At 38.0% G+C, this 18,645-nt stretch overlaps 1 long non-coding RNA gene across 1 annotated transcript in view; it reads left to right on the top strand.

Annotated features, from left to right (window-relative positions):
• Window positions 1-14,286: 14,286 nt before the first annotated feature.
• Window positions 14,287-18,645, top strand: part of LOC120510828 — a 169,757-nt gene continuing 165,398 nt past the window's right edge. The window contains exon 1 of the long non-coding RNA XR_005629602.1: window positions 14,287-14,336. This is a non-coding gene — a long non-coding RNA (uncharacterized LOC120510828). The remainder of the gene's footprint in view (window positions 14,337-18,645) is intronic.

Raw genomic sequence — 18,645 nt, 5'->3', positions numbered from 1 at the left:
GAAGATAATCTATATCAGTGGGATGTTGCTTCTTTGTCTGAACACTTTACCTGGACAGATTGCACATACACTCTAGTACACTAAAGGCCAGGTGAGTCCTGAAGAGCCATGAGCAAGGGTAACTCAACCTCCGAAGGTTTTCCAGAGATTTAAGCTGCATGAAAATTATACTTGTTGAAAATACCTATTCTTTACAGGCAGGGGTGCTTCTTTTCCCTGAGCATAATTTTAGGGCCACAGTTTCAAAGGTACACTTAATAGGCTTCTCCTTCTGTACAAAAAACCTTTGCCCCTTAATGCACAATGGCACATTGGTTGGTCTAGATAGCTAACATTTGCATGCATAGGCAGTAGATTCTGTCATTTATGCTTGTAGATAATAGAACTTACATGCACAAGGCTCATTTGGATTTGGCCTCAGAACAGATTGGGAGGACAGGTATTTAAGATTTGAGGGATAAATGCACAGTAGGGGACTTCTGGGGTAAATGGTGGTTGAGTCTGGAATATTGAAATGGGGATGCTAAAGAAAGAATGAAGACAGTGCTTGTCTGTGTTTAAGTTTTACTTTTGAAAGCAAAAGGAGTTTATACAAAGAGCAAGACAAGAATGATATCAAAGGTCACCTTTCATTGTGAAGAGAATTTGAGACATGAAATTTTCTTTTCTGAAATATGTTTTTGCCCTATGGTCTCTGTCCAGTGATGGCCTTTAATCCATCTTTCATGAAATTTCAGCCAGAGCCTAGTGCTTCATGTCACTGATACCACGTAATTTAACAGAGATTGTAGATATGTAAGGGTCAATCCTTCAACTCAGGTGAGATTTTTAGGCTCACTGAAGTAAATGCAGAAATGTTAGTTTTGTGCCAGCTGATAAAATGTGCTTGGATAGTTAGATTCTTTCAAAATTACTATAATTGTAGAATATCCCTCTATTTTACTTTGGTCAGCCAAGAATAACATTCTGGTTCTGAATTTTGGGGACGTCATTCCCAATATAAGAGGAAGCTGGTATCCAGATCTAAATGTTTACATTTGAAGTCCCAATGAAACAAAGCTTGGCGCCTACTCCAGGGCCATAACACAGAGGATGGTATAATCTGAAACCAGACTGTGAAAAGCCTATTACGTTTTAATATCACAGTGGTCACTCAACGTAGCGCAGACTCACTCTTTGCTTAAATAAGATCTCACTGCAATAAATATGAGTCATGCTGAAGTCAGTGGTATTTTTCTTGTGGCTCTGTTTTGGTGCACTGACTGTGTAATATCAAGGCCTCTGCAGCAATGCACTTAAACACAAGTGGGTGAAATATGGGGAGAGCAGAAGTCTTAATTTCAAATTTCTTGGGTTTGTCAGATTATGTTGTATAGTATCAGATTGTTCTGTGAAAGCTGAGGCCACAGGAGTCCCATTACACTTTTTGGGCAAGATCCTCAGATGATGTAAATTGGTGTAGTGCTGCCAGACTAAGTGGAACTGTGTTGATTTCAGTGGCTCAGGATTTAGCCCAGTAGGTCTGAGATAGCTATAAAACCTCACTGTGCACTTGGAAAGTCATACCCTATAAATGCTTCCACAGTGCTGTTTTTTATAGTGTCTATAGGAAACCCACTTTGACTCTGTGGCTTAAAAACACTAACTAACCAAGGTCAAATTTCTGTCGTTCTCACACCATAACTGTTAATACTAATAAGTGGGGGTTTAAGTGTACTGTCTCTTAGTGTTTTTGATCTTCTTTTTTATTCTGAGTTTGTCACTGTGAGCTGTTTGTATCTTGGACCATTTTTATAAGTACACAAACATATAGAGAATGCTGCTAGCAGGGACTGCCTCAGTGCCCTGTGTAGCAGAGTATCCTTCTTCTGACAAAGCCTGTGTTTACTTACATAAAAGTACCAGGTATATATATACATGCACATGCAGTTAGTCTACCCTAAGTGTCCTCAAGCACTCACATTCCTTTTTCACTTGCTAACTAATGAAATGACATTTTTGGAAGTGTTATGTCTCATCGTGTTAGCTGTTCCAGGGTCTAGCCTGAACTCCATTGCATTCACTGACTGTGCCCCTGATTTGGCATTAAGAGCTGAGGTGGTTTTCCAGACAGTTATTTGAAAGTGTTTTGCAACAATTACCTTATAAGTAGATTTGCTTCTGCAAAGAGAAGATCATACTAAGTGAGCTATAGAAGGAGGCATTCATGTGCTTTTCTGTTAGTATACAACAACTCTTATTTTTGTAAACACAAAGATAATATAAGATAATCCATTTTTTTCAGTTACAAAAACAGTTCAAAAGAGATTTGTGATGAGATGGCTTCTAGCAGTCTTTAATATTTCATGGTCATTTTCTGGGGGGTGAGGGGAAACCCCCAGCTTCAGTCTCCTGTTAATCTTTTTCACTTAAGAGGCTTCAGGCTCTGGTTCTGATTTCAGTGTGTATTAGGCTGTGAGTAGGTTCGGCCTTGAGTGTCTTCAGAAACCAAGAACAATACAGCTTCACACTGTGTTGTGCTTCAGCTCCAGTGAGTACTGCTGAATTGCTTGCTTTGTCACAACCACATGCTTCCCTTGAAGATCCTAATGGGTCCCTGCAGATCCAGTGGGGATCACAACACTGGCTGCATACATTTTTTAAGATTGTTTCAAGATATCATGGAACACATCCAGAACCCAGAGTGATGTTTTCTTTGGGGCCCCAGACCATGGAATGTTTAATTACTAAAAATAGCAATAGGAAAAACAGTTTAATCTTTTAGAGAAATGTTTGGGTAATGGGGGTTAGGGTGACTTGTTTTAGAGCATTATTTCCCTCAAGGATAAAACTCATCTAATTATAGTGAAATTATGAAAAAGGATTGTCTGTGTTCTTTTGTATTCAGACAGTGGGCACATTGTACCCTTGTTAAGTGGACATTGCTGTTTCTAATTTGTATATTTTTCTTAGCCCTTTCACTTCATATGCTAATCCTTACCTACCTTGTAAAGTTTTGATTGGGTGTTTGATGCCAGTTTCAGAGGTGGCGTGTAGTTGGATTTCCTTGCATTTGCTCAGACATCATGAACCCAAATTATGGCTAGTAGGATTTGTAAACATATTGCAAGCTGGAAAAGAATCTAAGTCAATAAGTTTAAGGCTCTCCAGAAGGCATCACACTGGAATGCAGTGAATACTGAGGGCATGCTCTACTCTAACTTTGATGACTCCTAGGACTCCTAGACTCTGCTGAACTTTTGAGTTAATTAGAGTCACAATGACCACTAGATTTTTATTCCTCTTTTCTCTTCAAGTTCAAATATTTGTCTTGGGACAGCTTTTCATATTGGCTTGCCTATCCACACTTTAAATTACACAGCTAGTAGCAATAATTAGATTTCTATATTACTGAAAATGGATTTGTGTGCCAGAATGACCAAGAATGTCAGACAAAATGAATTTTTTAAATGCGGCAACAACTGAAGAAATGGAAGTAGCCCTAGTGACCTAGTAACATGTATCCACATCTCTAAAAGTTTTTTGAGAACTTGGAAAATTCAAACTGCAACTGAAAAACATTGTGTATCCCCAGGCAGCCTTAATTTGCATGATCAGCACTTACTCAGCAAAGTACCATGGGTATGTGAGACCTTGGTGTATTAAATGGGTCACATTTAACTGTCCTTGAACAATTCCTCCTATGTATTAAACATAAACAAGCTTTTTGTCATATTCAGCATCACTGTTTTTTTTTTCTCCACACTTTCTTTGATACAGAGTAATTTTTCTGTAGGAAATTTTAGAGAAAAACAGTCAATATGTTATGCCACTTTCTCCCATAGTCTTGCTTAAAAAGTCTGCACTTCTCTCATTTTGTGTTCTTTGTTATTTTTTTCCCCCAAGATTTGGAGAAATCCATCTGAGCAAAAATTTAAATTAAAGTTGGTTTTTATTGCTGAGAATTGTTGGGCAAATTGCAGTCTGTCTTGGTTTTCTAAATAGCCTTTAGAGACAGACTGTTCTTTTCTTTTCATGTAAATGCACTGGCATATAAATCCAATGAGCATGGGTCAAGGTGTCTGTTGGTAACTGGAAAGAAGAGCAAAAGACTACTGGACTTCACAAGCTGCAGAAGGAACTGGGTAGCAGTGTTCAAATGTAAATAAAGATGGCAGGAAAATGGGGTATTTTTCTTTTTCACAATAAAACTCAAACAAGTTCTTCTTTAACACCCTTTGGTGTTTTCCTAGGATTTATTAAATAAAAGGCTTCTTCTTTATGTTACAGGAGATACTTTCTGCTAATTAAATATTTTTAATGGTATCCAGTAAACCTTTCTCAAAGGCTGTGAGTGGTTTTACACCCTGAACAGTTTTGAAAAGAACTCCATGAAGTCACTGTCTGCTATGCCAAAATGTAAATCTTGCATTCAGTGAAGACAAAGAAGATAGTGGGGGAAAAACCCTTTTAAGTTGCATTACACAAAGAAAGCTTTAAAAAGCATTGGTTTTAAGCATGCTACTAGCTTTGATGTAATTAGCTTGATGTTAAAACTGTGGTACACTAATGTCTGAATGAAAGGTACTGTAATTAAATTATACATTCTATTTGAAGTGCATTTCTGTTTCACAGACTTGTAAGTTTACAGTCCTGCATGTGCAAAAAATCTCTGTTTAGATCACCCATTTTCCAAATCCCATCCCAAGCTGGATGTCAAAATTGAGCAATATTTAATGTGAAATATGGGGTGACATGTCAGCAAAAGAATCAGGTTTGTTCAGGATTATTTGAAATTTGGCCCACTCAGTTTGAAAATCTAAACATTAAAAGATTCAACCCTAGGGGAAATGAGCAGTCCTAATATATACAGGACCTAACGAGCCCTGAAGATAAAAACTTGAATTACATTGTCTAAGGTTTAGATAACTTCCTTTAGAAAAATCTTCATTCTTTCAATTTATTTTTTTTTTTTTTAACAAAGGCCTTAACACTATTCACATTCTTCAACAGGGGATTCATAGGACACTTTTACTGACAAATTGCCTTTAAGGACTTTTTTGAATATTACCTTCACAGTGTTCTTTAATTTGACTGTCTTAAAATAGTCAAGTAAGGTGGATAACTCCCTTCAATGTGTTTTCAATTGCAGATCATGGCACTTTCATCCAACAATTTTGAAGAGATAACTTTTAATTACAGTAATAAGAACCACATGGGCAATGATTGATGCAAACCTGATGTGTTCTCTTACTTTATTAATCTTTTTAATTAGAGGCAAAAGAAAGCTTTATCTTTTGAGAAGAAGAGATGAGATGTGATGTTCTGTTGCACTTTTGTAACTTAAAATAATTTGATTGCTTACCAGAAGTTTTTTTGCTTGGATGCAAACAGCGAGAGGAATTTGCACATTTTCTCTTCCAGTTTGCTTACCTTCAGCACTGTGTGCTGCCCCATATGGCACCAGACTGTTGACAGTATGGAACTCTTCCCTTAGTTTTACTTCAATTCTAAAAATTTCTTATAAGCAAAGAAAATGAGACACAGTTAAATGCACCATACGTCAGAGCAGTTGATTGCCAAAGGCTAGCTTGTATGAGATGTTGAGAAAGATCTATGAGATATCTTGTTCTTTAACTCAGCTTTAGGATCTGAAACATCTTAGCATCTCTTAGGTCCACTGTGGCTATGGTTTGAAGCACTTGTAGTTTAAATGGTGTGAAAGGCACACAAACGAGATGATGGTGATTCAGGTGCTAATGCAGGTCTTTGAAAGAGACACTGTGAATATTTTAACTGAACTGGTTTAAAGGATTCACTTGCCTTGAGTATACTGAAGGTTAGATTCTGATCCCTCTCTGGCTTGAGATACTTTGAAAACTTACAGGTAAAGCTTAGTTTGCACACGTTTGCCTGGAGTTTATTGTCATGCAAGTACTCTCAGTATGATTAATGACTGTGGTGGAAAAATAGAACAGAGGCTTTTCCTACTTACTATTCAGATTCTATCATATTATGTAATACCAATAGTGTACCAAGTGAGTTACTAACAGGTAAAGGCATGGTTTCTGCTTTAGAAGGTTCATATTCTAACTAAAAATATGACATCTCAGGGCTTTACTGAGAGGCATGAAGACAATGAAATTTCTGGACAGGGAGGGGAAATTAAACTTGTGCGTGTAGGATGTCAAAAGCTAAGCCAGTCTGTGATACCTGTATTTTGTGGTTCAGATAAGAAACCTGTAAATTAACCTATATCAGCACAGGAATTGGTGACATGTCACAAAATGTTCTGCAAACTAACAATGAAAGAAGAGCACATGCTTTTGGAGACCTGAAGTTCTGTAAGCTTCCTGCACTGCTTCAGCAGCATATAAATAGCATATAAATAGCAGAGATTCCAGCCAGTACTGTGGCTTGGTAGTCTGTGCTCACATGTTAGGATGCTGACTTTGGGCCTGATCCAAACACCTTTGAAGTCAGTGGAAGACTTTCAACTCCAGTGAGTAAACTGCAGAGGTGTTTTGCGGTGCTTTCTTGTGCCAGCCGATTTAGAAATGTCAGTGGGAACAGAGAAGGGGAGAAGTTCAGTCTCCTGTACCAACTCAAGGAAGGTAAAAGGAATTGGTTTTTAAATTGTTATTATTTTTAAAAAGACATTTGCCAAAATATGTTTGTGCCTGCCACCACATAAAATGGGCTGGGTTTGTAAAAGGTGATGGTAATGGAGAGAGAATGGCAGTTTGTTAGAGTGGCCTCACTATGAATCTTTATTTTTGTGGTAGAAGTGGGTGCACAGCTCACCATTTATATAAATGTTAAGTGAGATATGGTCTGTTTTAAAGCCATTCCAGACAACTTTTAAGCAACCTACTAGCACTCCGTGCCAGTCAAACTGTGGCCTTGTCTGCAAATTAGTTCCCTGTGATTGCTTAAGTGGTGATACTTGCACCAGAGAACTGGAAAAGTTAGGCCTAAAAAAAAAAAAAAGTTAGGCTTGCATTACACATACTAAGAAAACAGTTGTTTTAGCCAAGCCCGTTCATCCACCCTGAGTCTGGAGACACAGTAACTCTCTAGAATCCCCGTCTAACGTAGCAAGGGTGTCAGGAGGCAGTTGAAGTGCTCAGAAAGCTAACACTTGTTTCAAACTGTCACACTCAGTGTGAGGATGTATGGGGAAAGCATGGAAGTGTTGCATTTTGGGATTCCTAGAAAGGTGCACTGGCATATATTCCCACACACGTTTGTCATATCTAAATTATTGAGCAATTGAATGCAGTAATAATGACCATGAATTAACCATCTGTCAAAGATAAGGAATATTTACTTTAACCCTCAGGCTGCCACACATGCCTTTATGTGATGCCCACAGCATTCCTTTGGTTGCCAAAGTGGAAGTGTGACCATTGACCAAAAGTTAACATGGAGGGGTGGGGGTACATTCCCTTACACTTTCTAAGAAATAATTATCATTTTGCTCATTTGTTTCAGCCAAACTTTAACAATATCAGAATTCTTTCTGCAGATTGTTTTGATTTTGAAAAAGAATGACTGCTTCATGCTGCAATACATTTCAGCTTTAAAGACTTGGGATCTTTTAAAATTATCTTTGATGTTACCTGAAAAGAGATGTACCTTGCATAGAACACTTAAAACTGAAAACTATTGGATTTTCTACTTAAATTGCCCTCCATATTCCACTTAAATCCATCTTCTAAATGAAGCTGTGTATATCTTTAAAAATGTTGTACTACTGTATCTTCAGAGTTCAGAGTAGTTCAGAGGCCATTTGCCAAACTTACTTCCAAACGTACTTCACCTGTAAAAAACCAGATGGAGTTCTCAACATCCAGACCAAAACTTCTAAAGAAATAAATGTAACAACTTATTTAGAAAGTTAGCAAGTTATCTGGTGGATATCTGTGTGGTGGAATTATTTGGTTTTCTCTCCTTGTATTGAACTGGTTTCTGAGATCTGTTCTTCTAGAGATGACTAGTCTCTATTAGTTTTTCTATAAGTACTAGTTAAAAATTACAATGACAGTCCTATTTATTCCATTTTGAGAACTGACTGGATCATATTACATGAATGTAACTATTAGGCCTATTTTAAAAAATATATATATAATGATTTGAGGCAAGGTTTTCAACCAAACCCATCCATTTGTTCATTTGTTTGCCGAGATTTTATTGAGACAGCTTCACAAAGGCTTGCAGTAGTTTAGGAAATGGATGCCTGTAGAATGTTGGAAAATGCAACTTGTCCCTGGATAGTTTAGTTTGAGGGTGGGATTTTGGGGTTTTTGGTTTTGGTTTCTTTTTTTTTTTTTTTTTTTTTTTTTTGGCGGGGGGGGGTTTGTTTTTTCCTTTTATAAAAATGCTGCTGTTTTGAGGGTGGGGTTTTGGGGTTTTTGTTTTTGGTTTCTTTTTTTTTTTCTTGGCGGGGGGTTTGTTTTTTCCTTTTATAAAAGTGCTGCTGTCCCTGCCACCTTTCTCCTTTTCAGTCTTTTCTGATGATTTTAAGGTCTTCTAACTGGTCCACTTTGACTTTATAACTTGTAGAAACATCCATATGGAAACCATCAAGATGCTTAATGACTTTCATGATTTCTTTGGTAGAGGAAGAGGGAGCAGGGGAAACAAAGGTCATTGATCATACAGTAAACTCATCGTCAGTATAACTGAAGTGATCAGTCTTCTCACTGTCCCTTATGGTAGCTGTCTCCTTGCTGCTTGGTAGTTAACAGCTGATGGTACTGAGGTGAAAGCTTCCTCATCCCTTGTCATGGGCTAGGAAAGCTGAGCAGCTAAATGGCTGCTGAGAGTTTTACCAACTTGATGACTTTTTGTAGATCTCCAGCCCCATGCATCATCTTTGTAAGAATCACCTCCTGTCTGTTTGGAGCAGTTTCATGTCCCTTCTGCACAGTCTGGACTGATGATCTAAGCCCAAGCAGCTAGCATTAGCTTGCAGTACTTTCTTGTCCCGTAATGAAAGACATTCAATGTGCTGTCATCTGCATTTTGCAGTCTTCACAGTGGCTGTCTAGAACTACCCTCAGGCTGAGATCAGACTTCCTCCATTTCCCCTTTGTAAGGCTGCATTGCTTCTAATATCTGAAAAAAATCTGAAATGGAAAGAAATACAAGCAATACAAAGAGAAATTGAACTTTTCAATATCAGCTGAAGTAATCATATGGTATGAAGTATGTTTTCAAAAGATTTCTCTTATTTGTTTCATGAAGAGTCACATTCCATGGGTGGTTAATTTGAGCAACACTGTGTCTTACATTTCAAAAATAGTTTGTGCTTATATGCAAGTATGTACCTTTGTCCTGCAAAATATTGTACAATGCCATCCTTTAAACAGTCTTTATCTTGCAGTTTTAGCTTCCCCCCACCCCCTTGAAATGTAGGTGGTCACCCAAAGTAAATAGAATTCCTTCTACTCCCTCCACATCTGCTATGTGTTATCTGGCACTCACCTCTGACCCTGATATTCATCATAAGAATAAGAATTGCATCCTATTCAGCTGCTTGTGTGCACTTTAACTCCAGTGATCAGTGGCTGTTGAAATAGTATGTGCTGGGAGGAGAAACTGCTGAGACATCAGCAGGGTTCAAACTGGACTCTCCGTTTCCTTGTGCACTTTTGGATAATTAAACAGAAGTCTAGGGATGAGCAGGTCAGCATAGTACACTGAGGGACAAAGCTTGGTATAATTCAGGATTGTAGTGGCTAGTGAATGTGACAAAACAAGTTCAATGCTGACTCTTAATGAGAAGGACTTTTGAGTTCTGTTTGTAAGCTGCTGGATCAAATTATATTGTGCATCTGCATAGAGAGGCAGTATCCTCTATGGGAGCAGTAAGTTTAAAAGTATGTCTGTGATGCAAACAACAGTTAGTGATCCTCTTCCTTTCATTTAATAACATCACATTCCATGACCTGGTGGTATCATTCAGGGAACAAAGTAAATTTTTTTTGTAATAGTTTTAAAATCTGGTCTTATATGTGAAGATCTGTCACGATGTCAGGATGAACAAAGATCTGGTCTCTGCCACCCCACTAAATAGAACACATCTGAAATTTTCCTTTTTTCACAAGGATGGACAGAATTATTTTTTGGGCACTGTGGAGGAAGAAATTGACAATTTGCTTGCCAAGGGTGAATCAATTAAAACATTGGGAAATTTACCAATTCTTTGATTACTAAAGACTTTCTGCTACTTACTCTCTTCTTTCACGGCAAAGGTGTGAAGGAGAAACCCTTTGCTGACCCCTAATCTTCAAACTCATATCTTCAATTGAATTATGATGATAGTAATAGAGCAATGGGAGCGAAATGTGAATTTGGACTGTGGAATGAACTGCAAAAATCCTAAGGGCTTTTAGCTGCCAACTTTATCTTCCTCTCTCTATCCACCTACCCCATCCCCAATCCTTTTGATTTTCAGAAAAAAAAAGATTTGGGGCCTAATGGTTTTATGAGACCAGTGTTGTTTATCAACTGCGACTCGTGCCCTTTGGTGCTACAAGCCTCAACACTGCTTACAGAAAAACAAAACCAAGACCTCCTTGTACCCACACTTTGAAGTGATCTCTGTCAGTCCAGCAAAAGCAGTTCTTGCATGTGCACTTCTAGTCAGAAGGCCATCATGTGTATTACTGGCACCTAGTAGTGCTCAGTTATGCATACCAATTATCAGGATATGAATAGATTTATTTCTTTCTTTTTAAATTGTTTATGCTTCTTCACTTGCCAAGTTTGTTTCCTTGAGCATGTCTGTTTTTATATTTAGCAAAATTAACAAGGGATGAAATAGGTGCTGAGGATGTTAATTATGTAATTATATGAGCAAAGACATACTGTGTAATGGGCAGGGAAGAAAAATGACAAAGACTTTACATGAGGAAATTAAATCCCATGTTAGGTTTTTGATTAAGGTTCTGATTTTTACTGTGTTGCCAGTGGCCACTAGTGACCTCAAATGTGAAGGTGAAGAGTTTTATTTCTTGTTTGCATTTATTTGAGTATGCACATGTGCATCTGCTATATAGTCACATTAGTGGGGGGGCTTATCAGCAGATTAAAATATGGGAGGCAGGATTCTCATCCAGGAAATCATCTGTTTGAAAGAGACTGTAAAATGAAATGAAAAGGATCGTATGAACCTTAGTGGTATCTAAATGGTTTCAGTTTGCACGTTGTTAAAAATCATGTAGTGTCCTTTGGTGCCCTTTTCATCTTGTTTGTTTTAATAAAGAAGACCAGTTAGTTTGAAAGGTAGTTCTCAATTGGAATTGACTTCTGATCACCCTATCACTTCACAATTCTTTATACAACAGGAACACTTGAAAGTATATGCACATGTTTGTGGGGATTTTTCTTTTCCTCTGGAGAGATTCAATTATTTATGCTAGAATTATTCTTATTGTGAGTTATTTTTATAATTGAATCAAAACTGTGTAGGCTGATACAGCCCCAAGTTACTGTTGTGATCTGAAAAATCCTCAAAATAGCTGAGTAGAATAACTTTGTCACTTGTTTGTCATACCAGTTATGACAATGGGCCATTCCATGGATGTCTAAAATGATCTTTAGCCACATTTTATGAAGCCAGAACTGTAATCCAATAACAATTTTCTGGCTAAGTGCTTCTCAGTTGCCACTGGGGACTATCTGCATCACTGTTGATGCTCTTAAAATGAGTTTAAGTTAAAAGGACACAAATTTCATATTTCTTTCCTTATTTTCTTGAGAGTAATCGAAGAAAATAATATTTTAAATAATTGCATTCTGGTTCCTGAGGGATATCAGCATAATTGCATTGAGGATACCTTTATTTTTATGCATTTATTTATTAACAAAGAAATACATTCCATCTGTAAACCAAATGATTGGTCCACTGGCACAAAACAATAAAGTAATGTAACCTCTGGTTCATTAAATTGGAATATAGGGATTGAATTACTAATTTATGTTGGTTTGAATTTCATGTTATAAATTTTAAGATTCTAAGATGTAAGGGAAAAAATATATCCCATGATGTAGGCTACCTATCGTTCCAGCCAGGAAAATTTATATAAGACTCATGGAAGGTGAAAAAGGAGAGGTACTGAAAACCAGGACTGGCATGGTTCATCTGGTACTTTGGTGGGCACTTCACAGAAGGCACAGCTGAAATAAAAAAACAAAACAAACCAATAAAGCACAAACGCTTATTTAAATTGAGTATATTCTGTAGGGGTTACTTTTAAATATGGACAGTGTGAAATGCTGGTTTCTGAAACTCTGCAACATGAAGATTGGGTAGCAAAAGAAATTAATAATGAGAAAGAGAGGTGCTTCATAAACCTTTAGTGGTTTCATTTAATTTCTGTGTTGTCTCTCCTGCAATCCATTCTAGTGTTTTATTCACTGTAATCTTAAATTCAAAACTTTCGTACGAATTTCAATCTGCTATTAAGTTTGCTCTATTCTGATCATGTCAGTTTGATTTCTGTGTTTAACAGTCTCTGGAGCTGTTTCTAGAAGCAAATATAAAACCCATATAAGACAATATGTTCTCTTCAGTCAGTTATGCTGACTGGATTCCTACTGGGACCCAGTCATCTGATATCACAGGTTGAAGCTTGAACAGGCTCTTATTCAGCCCGTAAGACCACAGACAAGTCACTTTCTGTGAACAGCGTCTGCCTCAGTGTTGCACCTCTTCAAAAGTTGTGTTTGTTTCCTTCTTGAGTAACACAAAGTATTTCACAAAGGCTGCCCTCAGATTTTCAGGGCCATTATTAGCTGAGCTTTGCCTTTTTTACAAAGAATGGGTAATCCAAGCCATGTGTATGGCAATCTGTCACAAATATTTGGGAACTGAAAATTGATTTAATGAATTTGAGATGATGTGATGTTTCCAGAATTTCAGCAGTAGAGCCACGCTTACTGTGAACTTAAAATGCCTCCCTCCTCCCTGGGCTTTTGTTTGGAAACCAGATAGGCAAGCAGGGTGTTTGTCTCTATTCTGTACCAAATCTCACTTTTTACTGGGTTTTAAGGAAGCCACTTTAAGGAAGTAGTTTAATACATCTATGAAATAGCATGTGACTTGCTTGTTTCACAGTGGTTTGTCAGGTGGAAGATGCTGTTATGATGGGGCAGTTTGCCTGCTGGAAGTCTGGGCTTTCTCTGCAGGAAACTTAGAAGTTATTTGAGGAGAGGCCTCCTCCTTTCCACCTTGGTGTCAGGTGAAGCTATGAGCCCCCAGTCAAGTCAGCAACAATTGAGACTCTCAGGTCAAAGCAAGGCCAACTTGGATGAGGGTCCTCAGCACTGGTCCTGTCAAGTTTTGAACATCTCCAGTGGCAGGGATTGAACAGTATCTCTGCCCTACATGTTAGTTTTTTAATGTCCTAATGATGATTGTTTTTCCACTTTAACAATATTTAATTGTAGTATTCCTTCTTGCAACTTGGTGTTGATTATTTCCCATCCTGTCACTGGTGCACCTCTTCAGAAGAGATTGGTGCTCTCTTTCTTTCTTTCTCTCTCTCTCTCCCTCCCCCTCTCTTCTACTTCAGACTGTGTTTGAGACCAGCTAAAGTTGCCCTTTGCTGAACCTTCTCTGTCTTGCAGAGCTTCAGAATTTTCAAGAAATAGTGTTCTGCCTTTCATAGTTGGACATTTATTGAACCTCATTTGAAGTTGATAAACAAATTATTATACTCTTGTGTAAGGATCAGGTTTTCTATTTCAGGGTCTGAAATGTGGGCACATTTGGGGTCTGTGAAGTGTATGATCTGGATTTGATAACCATACCATTGAAAGCTGGTTTATGAAGGACAGGCCTTTGCAGGTCATACTTTTGCTACAAAAACTCATGTCACTTTGTGTGCATTGTCTCACTGAAACTCTGTGTATTTCCCTTGAGGCAATGGCTGAACACCATGAACCTTGATTGTTTCCAAAGGCTCAGGGAGACCCAGGCATCCTGAGCTCTAGTTTATGCTCATTGTCCATAACATACTTGAAGCTTATCTTTCTATACTTCATTGACTCACACTATATACGCCTTTGCATAATATGAAAACTCTAAGCAGAAGAATGGTGCCAATTATCAAATATGAAATAGATTTCAGGATGTTCAGGCACTCACTTTTCATTATAGATGTGTCCTTGCTATTCTTGAATCCTGCCAGGAGGATGATACTAGAAGGTTTTATGGGTGCTTGGCTGGAAAATATATGATTTAAATAAGTTTAATTACTAACTATCTGTTTTGTTTGTGTGGTTTTTTTTTTTCCTAGAGTTCTTGAACAGGAGGTAATCTGGCACAAGGTGTATTTACAGCATAGGTAAGTGACACAACTGATTATATGAAGTTTTTGACAGTATTTACTGAAGTGAAATTGGCAGTCTGCAGATCAGGAAAGCATGGTGTAGGTTGTGCTCTAAAAAAATGAGACATACAGATTTGGAGAAAACAGCACAGCTGTAAGTCATTCTAATGTTGACAGACCACTTCCAAGACATAAAAGTGTATTAGAAATGAGGCCTTTCTCTATATCAGCTCTTTCTTGAATCTCATCATTGAAACACAAGCTTCCAGGTCTGCAAGTCATTCTCACATGCCAGATGGAGTTCAAGCTGCTGTTTCCTCAGCTACAGTTTTGTGTGTGAATTCCATTCTCTCTTCTGTACACCCCTACAAGCTCCAGTCAGCCATCTCCTGCCATAGAGGAGTGTGAAAGATGTTCTCTTCCTCTGCCTTTAGAACAAATAAAGGGGTGGATTTATTATGTTATTTTTAAGAGACTGTTACTCCAATGTGGAAGTAATGAGACAAATTGCTGAAAAGTAAAGAGGTTGCATTTCTTTTTACTGTGTAATAGAAGTTATATTTCTGAAGTATATTACTGAATTGGGTAGTCCAGAGGTGGTTCTGTGAAGATCTAAGTATCTGATCACAAGTTTGAGTTTATGTGAGACAACAAAAGTGAGTTGATGGACAAATATAGTCTGAGATATTTTCCTCTCACTGATTCTTGGCAGCAGCATATTATCAGATTAGAAATATTTTCATACCAGAGTAAATCACTGAAAATTCATACTGGACTCTGTGCTTCAAGGAGCTTTTATTAACATTGGTCAGGTGCAGCTCACCTGGGAGGATACTATTGCTAGCTGGGCATAATTATTTGTGTTAATCCTCTCCTAAGTGTCACATTCAAACCACAGCTCCCATTATCTTTTACCATCCCTCACAGCATCCTTCTTGTCCAACCAATATCTGACTCCATTGCTCCTTTGAAGTGAATTTGCTCTTTCCAGCTCCAGCGCAGGCATTTGTGCATATGCAGCTCCCAGCTGCATCCTGTAGGCCTATATTCCAGATGCCTGTGAGGACCAAACAAAGCATTGCTCTCTGTACCACAAAGTATATGAGAATGCATCAGAAAAAGGAAAATATCAACTGCCTGATAACAAGGAGCTGTGGATGAAGAACTATTGTAAGGAGCTGTGGCAGGAGGAGAAAGAATCTACCCATTTTAAGTTGCCTGTTTTTGTTTGTTGGTTTGTGTATTTTTACTTTGTCCTGACAAAGTAGGAGTTTTAATCCTGGGTTTTAATCCTACTGCTGGGACATCAGTTACTTGTCTGAGGTATTGTATTTAATATTGTACTGTGGTATTGTGGACAGGCTGTGAGGGGGCTCTGTGTAAATTCAACTGCTGTGAATTCAGTTTTGTAGCCAGGTAAAGTGAGCTCTCTTCTAACCCACATATTTTGCTTTGAGTTCTTTTGTTCTCCACCAGTGATCTGTTGGTGACAGGATGGAGTTCAGTTTTGACAGAAGTAGTTCAGGATGGAAGGCTGTTTTTCTGCTAGGAGATCTGTGGGCATTTGCTGTCCCTGAAACTGCTTCTGTGCTCTCTAATTTGCCTATGGGCTGTGTGTAGTGTGAATCCCCCAGATCTGTGGGGACTCTGGCGGGGGGTGGAGTGGTGGCCTCCTAAACGCTGTCACAGGTATACTGCATGCCAGTACATCTGGTCTGTTCAGCTTTGCACTTCCATTAATTCAGACAAGGTCCTCTTGATCCTTACATGGCATTGCATGGCAGCTTTCAGGGCATCAGAATTGTTACTCAGATGAGTGGACTGGGTATCAAAATACAGGAGAAGCACATAAAGTAAGATAGCTAGGGAGAAAAAGTGAAAGTATGGAGAGGACTTTGCAAACATTACTGTAAAATTTGGGGAGATTGCTTTCTAGATTGAGTCGCCAGCACTAGGGTAGGAAGGAGATGTAAGAAGTTTGGCTTGATATACACATAAAAACCATTCTTAAAAACTTCAAAGAACAAGTGGTTTCTGCCATAGCACACCTGAACCAGATTATTTCAGCACACCTAAAAAAGGCTGCATCCTCTTTCATATTGCAAGCAACATAATGATATTCAGGATTTTTTTGCCCCTGTGAATCTTAAACATTAAACACTGTTCTACACACTTGTTTTATAAAGTCTGGATGTAGAAGGGATGTAGGGCACTGGATGTCCTTTCTTCTATGTTGGTGTTGGTGGAGTCCTTGATCCTTACATGGCATTGCATGGCAGCTTTCAGGGCATCAGAATTGTTACTCAGATGAGTGGACTGGGTATCAAAATACAGGAGAAGCACATAAAGTAAGATAGCTAGGGAGAAAAAGTGAAAGTATGTAGAGGACTTTGCAAACATTACTGTAAAATTTGGGGAGATTGCTTTCTAGATTGAGTCGCCAGCACTAGGGTAGGAAGGAGATGTAAGAAGTTTGGCTTGATAGACACATAAAAACCATTCTTAAAAACTTCAAAGAACAAGTGGTTTCTGCCATAGCACACCTGAACCAGATTATTTCAGCACACCTAAAAAAGGCTGCATCCTCTTTCATATTGCAAGCAACATAATGATATTCAGGATTTTTTTGCCCCTGTGAATCTTAAACATTAAACACTGTTCTACACACTTGTTTTATAAAGTCTTGATGTAGGGCACTGTTTGTCCTTTCTTCTATGTTGGTGGAGTTGCAGTTCTAGTTTTAGCTCCAGCCCCTGATAAACCATACTGTCCTAATGTTCTTCAGCCAAAAAAACAGCCATTGCTTTTGTACTTTTTAAGCAAATTGAACAAGTGGAAGTAAAGCAATCAATGTTTTTTTTCTCACTCATATTTTTAGAAATGCATTTGATGGCCTCACTGTTATAGTAAAGATCAGCAGCACTGTGGTTCTATCATTTCTATTAAATGGCACTGCTTTAGACTAACTGGCAGTAGGCTTTTTCTACTCACCAAGCAGTTTCATTCAGATAACTCTTCAGTCATCAAAGGCTCCTTCTTTGGTTGCACCACAATCATTGTGACAGTTCCAGGTAAGAGTATTTGGCAGGGATGGCTCAAGGGTTCATTCTTTTCAGAATGTTTACTTTACCTGACATATCTTTCCTGGGTGCCACAGTGATTAGCCATCTGTATATTATTTAAGGGAAGCTAAGGAGTAATATTCTTCCCTAGAATATCTGTTTCCCTAGAAACAGATAAAGGGTGTATAATAAAAATAATAAATAACAAAACCCCCTCAGTACTGAAGAGGTGCTAGGAGAGATGCTTGTACAGCAAGCAAAACATTGTAGAACAGTGTGAGCATGTGCATTCTAGGTAGGGCAGAGAATATAGACTGTCATCAAGATTAACTGAAAATTATCACTTATAAATTACTGTAAACAGGATTTTAAAAATTAATTTCTTCACAAACTTTAAATAAACTTGGGTTGATAACTTCCAGGGTTTCCTCCTGGGACAAAACATTTGGAAAGACTATGATCAAAATGGTTTGGTTATTTCTGGAAAGGAAGTGAATACATATTGTTCTGTGTAAAATTTTGAGCACTTTTTCTCCCCTGAATTGCACCTTTCTTTTGCTATTTCATTATACCATAAAAATCTATTGTCAAAGTGTGATCTTCTTTCCTTGAAGTACTAGTTCCTGTTGAGAAAGAGGCTATTGTTGCCTTATTTCATGAGCTGAAATGATTAAGACTTGTAGAGTGACTCTAAATATTTCTAGTTATGCTATTGAGTCACAGGCTTATCAGTAGGATTCTGTGCTATGGTATTTGTGGAGATCTGGATAGATCCAAGTCTTTAGAAACATGGTAATTTACAAATAAAAGATGAGATTATGAGTTGAGAGTTTAAAATCAAGATGAAATCTGCTGGATAATGCAAGTACAGCACTCACTCATTGAGCAGTTAAAATATTTTGTTCAAGTACATAAAATCCAATATTTTATTTTTTTCTCTTCAGTTAAGTGTGTGCCTTCAGGCCATTTTTATTGCATGCTTTTCAGAACTTGCTCCAGAGACACAACTATTAATTTCCTCCTAGGTTTCTGCATAGCACTCCACACTACAGTGCTTCAAAAACCATTAATGAAGTTATTTTCACAGCACCCCCATGAAATGAGGAGGGATTATTGTCCTCATTTGACAGATGGAGACTGGGGCAGAATAAATTAAAGTTGAAAGCACCTACTAATTTGGGAATCCAGTTTGAGACATCCTGCTCCTATCTTTTTCACAATATTCAATATTGGGTAGTGAGCTGAAGGTGATCAGGGTGATC

Source organism: Passer montanus, unplaced genomic scaffold (assembly GCF_014805655.1).
Source record: "Passer montanus isolate IOZ18808 unplaced genomic scaffold, ASM1480565v1 scaffold60, whole genome shotgun sequence".
NCBI classification, from domain to species: domain Eukaryota; kingdom Metazoa; phylum Chordata; class Aves; order Passeriformes; family Passeridae; genus Passer; species Passer montanus.
The sequence above is the reverse complement of the archived record's forward strand: the minus strand, read 5'-3'. Positions and strand labels throughout refer to the sequence as shown.